This window comes from Mauremys reevesii, linkage group 14, assembly GCF_016161935.1.
Source record: "Mauremys reevesii isolate NIE-2019 linkage group 14, ASM1616193v1, whole genome shotgun sequence".
In the NCBI taxonomy this organism is placed as follows: domain Eukaryota; kingdom Metazoa; phylum Chordata; order Testudines; family Geoemydidae; genus Mauremys; species Mauremys reevesii.
In genome coordinates this window covers 7385459-7394475 of record NC_052636.1, presented here as the reverse complement: position 1 = coordinate 7394475, position 9017 = coordinate 7385459, and the positions used below count along the sequence as shown (strand labels likewise).

Here is a 9017-nt window from a genome sequence, read left to right as displayed (position 1 = left end):
TTGAACCTGCACAGGGAGACCCCAATGGACTTCTAGACCACTGCCTTAACCACTCAGCCACAACTACTTGGTTGAGATGTGTCTCTCACTGCACTCTAGTTCTGTTCTCACTGAGTGATCAATTCCAGTTGTTTCCTCAGACCAGCTTCCACAACACACACACTGCTGTGCCATTGTGTAAGTGTGTCCATGGCTGAACTGCAAGAATTCCTGCTCATTTCCCTTCTGGCTGGAGCATGAGGAGAGTGTGTTTGTGGTCAATGACGTTGCTGTAGATTGTTGTCCATTTCCTGCCTTGATCATTCAGACAGTCCCTTTCCTGCCATATCCCCAGCACATCAGTGATTGCAATAGCAGGGGGCAGGTTTTCTCTGGGGCACTGAGATTTGTCAGGGGGTTGGTGGCTCCTTTCTTTCCTCACCCTGGAGTAAACTCAGCTTTTAATTCCATCCTTGATGTTTCAAGGAATAACAACAGACGACCGAGGAAAGAGGTGGACAAGTGGGTCTCAGGGGAGGGGCAAAGAGGTGGGGGTGGTGGACAGGGCAGGACAGGGGAGGGGGTAGAGAGGTGTGAGCACTGGGCAGGGTGGGTCTCGGGAGAGGCAGAGAGGTGCAAGTGGTGGGCAGGGCTGGTCTTAGGGGTGGAGGCAGAGAGGTTTGGGCAGGGCGGGTCTCAGGAGGGGCAGAGCGGTGGGGGCAGCAGGCAGGCCTTGGGGTAGGGGATGGAGAGGCACAAGCAGCAGGCAGGAAGGCCTTGGGGGAGGAGAGGAGTGAGCGAAAGGTGGACCAGCAGGCCTCAGCCACAGTGGAAGAACGGGGGTGGGAAGGGGCCACATGGGAGTGAGGGCGGAGCACAGGTGGGGCCTCAGAGAGAGGAGAACGAGGGACGGGGGTGGAGTGGGCAGGGCTGCCCAGAGGATTCAGGGGGCCCGGGGCAAAACAATTTTGGGGGCCCCTTCCATAAAAAAAAAAAGTTGCAATACTCTAGAATCCTGTATTCTCGGGGGGGCACTGCAGGGCCTGGGGCAAATTTCCCCACCTGCCCCCGGGCAGCCCTGCCTCAGCCTCTCCTCATCAGTCCCCTGCCCCTAATCATTTTTGTTGCCCTCCCTAGACTCTCTCCAATTTGTTTCTGTAGTGGGGCGAAAACTGGACGCAATGCTCCAGATGTGGCCTCCCCAGTGCCGAATAGAAGGGAATAATCACTTCCCTGGATCTGCCGGCAATGCTCCTACTAATCCAGCCAATATGACCAGGTACCCATATTGAATGCAGACCCAGCAATATTTGATAAATTGGTTACTGTCCATTCAGGAGGTTATTTCCCACCTATTCATAAATAATGAAGATGCTGTAAGCGGAGGGGAGAGAGCTGTCCCGTCCGTGTAGTTAATCCATCTCCCCGAGAGGTGGTAGCTATGTCACTGGGGGAAGCTATGTGGGTGGGTGTGCAAGCTGTGCTGTTTACATGGATCTTTAAGTTTAATCAAACCCATTTTTAAAAGCACTGTGGTTTGGGAACAGAACAGGAGATCGCTGAGGCAGGGCCTGTCCTTCAAAATCTTTAAGATCTCTGACTTATCTACACAGGAGTTATGGGGGTATAGCTCAGTGGTAGAGTGTTTGACTGCAGTTCAAGTGGTCCTTGGTTCAACTCCAAGTACCCCCTTACAAACCTCTTCCTTCAACTAAAATAATGGCATTTCCATTATGTTCAGGAGTTCCACTGGATAGGGATCCTGAAATGAATAGAAACACTCAATGTTTTCCTGCACAAATGCATAAAAACCTAGCAAACATGTGCCTTTACTGAAATCAGTTCCAATCCTCTAAAGGATTAAAGAATCCTTATTGAGGTTGCAGGAAAAAAACATCCCGATGTGTAGAAAGAACAGTAAATATGGCAGGCGACAAGCTTGGCTTAACAGTGAAATCCTTGCTGATCTTAAACACAAAAAAGAAGCTTACAAGAAGTGGAAGATTGGATAAATGACCAGGGAGGAGTATAAAAATATTGCTCAGGCATGCAGGAGTGAAATCAGGAAGGCCAAATCACACTTGGAGTTGCATCTAGCAAGAGATGTTAAGAGTAACAAGAAGGGTTTCTTCAGGTATGTTAGCAACATGAAGGAAGTCAAGGAAAGTGTGGGCCCCTTACTGAATGAGGGAGGTAACTTAGTGGACAGAGGACGTGGAAAAAGCTAATGTACTCAATGCTTTTTTTTGCCTCTGTCTTCACAAACAAGGTCAGCTCCCAGACTGCTGCACTGGGCAGCACAGCATGGGGAGAAGGTGACCAGCTCTCTGTGGGGAAAGAAGTGGTTCAGGACTGTTTAGAAAAACTGGATGAGCACAAGCTCATGGGGCCGGATGCACTGCATCCGAGGGTGTTAAAGGAGTTGGCGGATGTGATTGCAGAGCCATTGGCCATTATCTTTGAAAACTCATGGCGATCGGGGGAGGTCCTGGATGATTGGAAAAAGGCTACTGTAGTGCCCATCTTTAAAAAAGGGAAGAAGGAGGATCCGGGGAACTGCAGGTCAGTCAGCTTCACCTCAGTCCCTGGAAAAATTATGGAGCGTGTCCTCAAGGAATCAATTCTGAAGCACTTAGAGGAGAGAAAAGTGATCAGGAACAGTCAGCATGGATTCACCAAGGGCAAGTCATGCCTGACTAACCTAATTGCCTTCTATGAGGAGATAACCGGCTCTGTGGATGAGGGGAAAGCAGTGGATGTGTTATCCCTTGACTTTAGTAAAGCTTTTGATACAGTCTCCCACAGTATTCTTGCCAGCAAGTTAAAGAAGTCTGGGCTGGATGAATGGACTATAAGGTGGATAGAAACCTGGCTAGATCGTCGGGCTCAATGGGTAGTGATCAACGGCTCCATGTCTAGTTGGCAGCCAATTTCAAGTGGAGTGCCCCAAGGGTCGGTCCTGGGGCCGGTTTTGTTCAATATCTTCATTAATGATTAGGAGGATGGCGTGGACTGCACCCTCAGCAAGTTTGCAGATGACACTAAACTGGGAGGATTGATAGATACGCTGGAGCGTAGGGATAGGATACAGAGGGACCTAGACAAATTAGAGGACTGGGCCAAAAGAAACCTGATGAGGTTCAACAAGGACAAATGCAGAGTCTTGCCCTTAGGACGGAAGAATCCCATTCACTGCTACAGACTAGGGACCGAATGGCTAGGAAACAGTTCTGCAGAAAAGGACCAAGAGGTTACAGTAGACGAGAAGCTGGCTATGAGTCAACAGTGTGCCCTTGTTGCCAAGAAGGCTAACGGCATTTTGGGCTGTATAATTAGGGGCATTGCCGGCAGATCGAGGGATGTGATCAGTCCCCTCTATTAGACATTGGTGAAGCCTCATCTGGAGTACTGTGTCCAGTTTTGGGCCCCACACTACAAGAAGGATGTGGAAAAATTGGAAAGAGTCCAGCAGAGGGCAACAAAAAATGATTAGGGGGCTGGAGCACATGACTTATGAGGAGAGGCTGAGGGAACTGGGATTGTTTAGTCTGCAGAAGAGAAGACTGAGGGGGGATTTGATAGCTGCTTTCAACTACCTGACAGGGGGTTCCAAAGAGGATGGATCTAGACTTTTCTCAGTGGTACCTGATGACAGAACAAGGAGTAATGGTCTCAAGTTGCAGTGTGGGAGGTTTAGTTTGGATATTAGGAAAAACTTTTTCACTCAGAGAGTGGTGAAGCACTGGAATGGGTTACCTAGGGAGGTGGTGGAATCTCCTTCCTTAGAGGTTTTTAAGGTCAGGCTTTACAAAGCCCTGGCTGGTATGATTTAGTTGGGGATTGGTCCTGCTTTGAGCAGTAGATTGGAGTAGATGACCTCCTGAAGTCCCTTCCAACCCTGATATTCTATGATTATATGATTAGATGCTCTAATGGTCTCTTCTGGCCATAATTTCTGAAAAACTGAGTGTAGCATTGGGAGCAGCGTCTGATGTTTCCCTGTCTAGCCGGCTTGCTGCCTAGAACGAACGCTCCTTGAGTGGGGTGATCCACAGTGCCTGGCCAGGGGCAGGACATTAGCCCAGCAAGGGAGGGGTGTGGCAGTGACATCACAAAGGCCTTTGGCAGGACCTCAGCCTATTGGTCAGAGGTGGTGGGGAGGTGGTGACTTCACAGAGAGATGCTGACATCAGCCAGGCAGGACAGGGGCGAGGGGCCAGGGGAACCTCAGAGACCCCTGTGGCTTTGCTCCAACAAGTCTCCTTCTCCAGGTCTCTCTTTGAGGACTGAGAGAGTATTCGGGTTCACGGACATGAGCACCAGGAGGAACCTCTTTCGAGTTTTCTCCTTCCCTTTCAGTGATTTTACTAGAAAACAGCCGTCCCTGTTTAGAAGGTAAGAGCCTCCTGGAGGGAAGGGGTGTCATGGGGTGTCACAGTTCGGATGCCGGTAGCCCCCCATGTATGGAAGTTCCCGCCCCCTGCTCTGTGCTCGCAGTACCGGAGAGCAGCATTGCACGGCAGTGATTTGCTCCTGGCTGCCAGAGCAGAGCAGCAGGCTCAGCTGTCAGAACTTCCTGGAGCTAGGAAAGGGGAGGGGCCCAGCCTCTTTAGCAGGAATGCAGGGCAGGTGAGTTCACGGCAGGCATTGTGGGATACTGGCGGAGGCCAGTTATGGTGATTTAATGACCAGCAGCATTTACACTGGCACTCTGTCACTGTAAGTTTGCTGCAAAAAGCTCTAGGCCTCTCATCGAAGTGGTTTTATTTTTTCACCAAAACAGGGCAGTTTTGTTGCCAGACGTGGCATTGCAGTGTGTACACCAGCCACACCAAGCTGCCGACCGAGGGAGCGTTGTGTGTTCTTCATACACCTGAGCAATATATTTCTGCTGAAACAACTTTGTAGAGCAGACCTGGCCAAAGATTCACTCACACACACAGCTTGCAAGGAAAACGTCACCTGCTCCTCTGCTTTGCAGAATCCGAACACAAGGAAAGCTTGTCAGGGCCTGGTGGAGATGGCAGGGAGTCAGGTGTGGGCAGACACTATGTCTTACACCCAGACAGGCACCATGGCTTAGCTGGCTAAAGCACCTGCCTTGTGAACAGGTGAGCCTGGGTTCAACTCCCAGTGGTGGCTTTGGGGGCACCTGCTATTGGCTACTGTCAGAGGACAAGCTTCAGAGCTAGATGGGCCTTTGGTCTAGCCTAGTGTGGTTTTTCTCATGGTTTAAATTACACTCACGGGCACTGATAATAGAGTTACTGAAAGTTTGGGAGTTAGGCACTGGTAGATCAGTGGTCCAAGCCCCTTGTAGACACACCCCCCCTCCCTCTGGGACAGGGGAAGGTCTGAGCTCTCGCACCAAAGGCTCATTGTGGCTGCCAGAACCTGTGAGTGGCTCATTTCGTTTGCACCCTGGTTTGAGTCCTGCTTTGTGCACCGTGTCTGAGAATGAAAATCCTAAACCACCCTTTGAAATGAGGAATGCAGCAGGACGTGTCATTGTCCCTGCCCCAAAGCAGACAGACCAATGGAGAAATGCCGTCGAGTCCAAGCTAATATTCACTGCGGTTTTACCATTTCCACTTGCTAAACTCCCTCCTATCTGCCCAGCCCAGGTGTCCTCTGCCTCAGCTGCTGCTCCCGGCCTGCTCTAGAGTCAAACATGCAGGGCCCCCAGTGGAACAGAGGCTGGGACAGGGCAGCAGCCTGGGCTGGGCTGGGCAGATGCTGGGAGTTCTCGTTCCCTGAGAACTGGCCTGGCTCCCTTCTCAACAGCAAACAAATCAATTCCACGCCCCCTCCCCAGAAAAATCAGCCTGGAGCCAAGGGCAGCAGGGGACGATTCCCTCGAGTTCCCACCGAGGCAGGAGAGAACCCAGGGCCTTTCTAGCAGAGCTTATGGAACCGACGTGGGGAAACCAGCCTTTAATAACAGGCAGTTCAAGTTTAAGCTCAGTGTTTTTAACAATTTTTACAACCTTAAATCACCCTTCAATCGCAGTGTCACTATCCATAACATTGCTTCAGCCTTATAGGTTCCCAAGTGCAAAACTAAACATCTCTTCAAACACAAGAGAGTGCAGATCAGTCAGTGTTCAGAGTCATCCCACATAAAAGAATCATGTTGTGGTACATATTGGCCTCATCATGTGGCCGTTCCCTTTCCCTCCGCTCTGTTAAAAGGTTTGGTATTTTGCACAGAAACTTTCTTCCCTCAGGAGAGACCTGGGAACCAAGGCTGCCAGACAAACACCTTTAAGAGGAGGCGTAACCTGTCAAAAAATGATCTCCCTCCTTCAGTTCAGTGACAGCCTGAAATGTTACTTATCCCAGCAGAGCCGGAGGATTGAAAGCAGCTACATCAAATACCTGTGTAGCTAGCAGGAATGAACACAAACACTCCCTGGTACCTGAAGAGATGTTTAGTTTTACCCTTGGTAAACTAGAAGTCTAAAGGCAAGGAAGGTGGTGCCATAATAAAGAGTGAAACACAAAACAATTATCATAGTTATACCCATAGTGACTGCAAAATATTTCTATATTCTTCTTCTTATCAGTGTATTATTTTCTCTGGCGTCTATACATTGACTATACTTTGACCAAGAAATTTGAATCTTGATAAAATAATCGACTACCCCTGGTTACGGCAATGGACTTGATACGCACTCGGGCGTCCCTACCCAAGTTCAGGTACTAACAACAGTGGCTGCCTTTTAGCCATAGCTTTTAATCAGGGCAATACACTGATCCTGTGAAATCATTTCCCAGCCGGAGTCCATCGCCCACATTCCTTAGGGCATTGGGCCACCATGTGGACGTTTCATTTCCCTCCTCAATTTCACACAGAGACACAATTTCCCTTGCACAGATCCATGAACAGCAAAACCTCCCTGTGTCTCTTGTCTGAGCCAGGGCATTCGATTCCATTGAAACCTTTTCTCCTGCAATGGCAATGGTCATGCAGACAGGATGAGGCCACCTTCACCTCTGACAGTGAGATATTGGATCAGCTCTTTCTTTACGCTGCTGTTGTTAGTCCATGAAACATCAGGGATGGATGCAAGGCTGAGTTCATGCACCAACCCCCTGAAACATTTCAGTGCCCTAGAGGAATCCTGACTCCGGCTATTGGCATGATCTGGTGGAGATTCGAATAGGAACGGGACGGTCTGAATTGTCAGTGTGGGGAATGAACAACAATCTATAGCAATGTCGTTATCCACAAACACACTCTAATCATGCTCCAGCCGGAAGGGAAATGGGCAGGAACCCTTGTTGTTCAGCCACGGACACACTTACACTAATGCACAGCCAGGAGTGTGCTGGGGGAGCTGGTCAGAGCAATGTGAAGTGACAATTCAGTGAGAACGGAATCATTGTGTAGTGAAGCACCTATACACCAAGTAGTTGTGGCCGAGTGGTTAAGGCGATGGACTCAAAATCCATTGGGGTCTCCCCAGGCAAGTTTGAATCCTGCCAACTACGGAAGCATTAGTGTATTGTCACTGCTCTTGTTGTAGTGCCTGAGCATCCACAGAGCCAGACCTGGTCTCACTCTGAGGCTGTCTACACTTAAAATGCTGCTGTGACAGTGCTACAGCACTGTGGAGTAGACAGTTGCTACAGTGAGTGGAGGGGTTTTCCATCCCTGTAATAGCTACATTGACAGAACAATCTTTCCTTTCATTTAGCACTATTTAACCACGGCTTAGATCAGCTTAATTATACTGATTCCAGGGTTTTTCACACCCTGAAAGACGTACTTCTTAGAGGGTTTATCCCATCACGCCCCATTCCTGGTCCTTCTCGCATGACCTGAGAGCAGCAATACCCGCAGTTCAAGAGGTGCAAACAATTCAATGTTTATTGGGGTAAACTTCCAGCAAGCAATGATTCCAATTTCCTTCCTTGGTATCGCCCTTCCCAGCTCTGACACCACAGAGGCTTGTCTGTGTCCCTGTTCCCATTCCCTCTTCCTATTCCCCCCCCCTTAGCAAAACATAACTCCAATTCCCTACCCCAATCCCATTCCCTTACTTCCTGATTGACTGCAGACTATATAGTAAAACTGGAGTTCTGCTTAGCTATACCTTAACCAATCATTTTAATGAAATGTAACTAACCAATCCTAACATATTGTAACATGATTATCTAACCAGTTATACCCCACCACCTTAATTGCTTTACACCCAACAAATTAATTATCCAGCAGACAGAAAATCACAGAACCAGACAGAGATTATACAGACAAGCAATAGGAAAGTGGAGACTACAGTGATAGAACAACAAAGAAATGAGGATTTCAGACCCCAGCTATTGATAAGTGAGTTGTTGCCAGACAGGATGCTATCATGGTAGAGGTTGTGGATGCTGGTTGCTTAACTGTCTGGCCCCCAGGGCAGGATTTTGAGGGTCTCCGAATGCCAGCACCCATCTTTTGTTCGCTTAAAATGCGAGCAGGGAGATTCCAACACCGCAGAACTCATGGAACTCCAGGAAACGTGTAACTTTAGGTCCGGGTGAGTGTGCCTAACAATCAGCTGTGCTGGAGAAGGTCTCTAGGAGTTGAAAGAGATGTGCCATCTTGGCCTCCCTAAAGAGTGTCATCAAATATTAATGAAAACTAGGGTTGATAAGTCACATTCTTTGTAGTGTTAGGATTGGGGACTGGTCCAAAGTGCCAATTTTAAGGCTCTTTTTTCCTATCTCTTGGGTGTTCTGGTTTCTGCATAGAGACGTGGTTTCAAATCCCACTTCTGACATGACCATTTTCTTTTATCTGGAGAAAATGGCCTCACTTCAATCTCCTTTGCAACAATAGAACACCATTTGTTTAGCTTTTCTATTCCAGTAGTTGTGAGAGACGTTCCAAACTAGGGGGAAACAGGGCCTTTTCTCTCGACCGATCAAGTTTTGTCTTCCTTCATTCCAAGCCATTTTCTCAGATACAGCCGTATTTCCCACACTTTTTTGTTCAGCGTTCTTTGCTTTTATGAAATTTTAGGGTCATCATTTAATTGCCACACACC

The 9017-nt window shown here is 48.6% G+C and overlaps 2 non-coding genes across 2 annotated transcripts; both read left to right on the top strand.

The window, feature by feature from the left end:
- Positions 1-1599: 1599 nt before the first annotated feature.
- Positions 1600-1671, top strand: TRNAC-GCA. Its single transcript has one exon. It is a non-coding gene; the product is annotated as a tRNA-Cys (tRNA).
- Positions 1672-7391: 5720 nt separating this feature from the next.
- TRNAL-CAA lies at positions 7392-7473 on the top strand. The gene has a single exon. It is a non-coding gene; the product is annotated as a tRNA-Leu (tRNA).
- The last annotated feature ends 1544 nt before the right edge of the window (positions 7474-9017 follow it).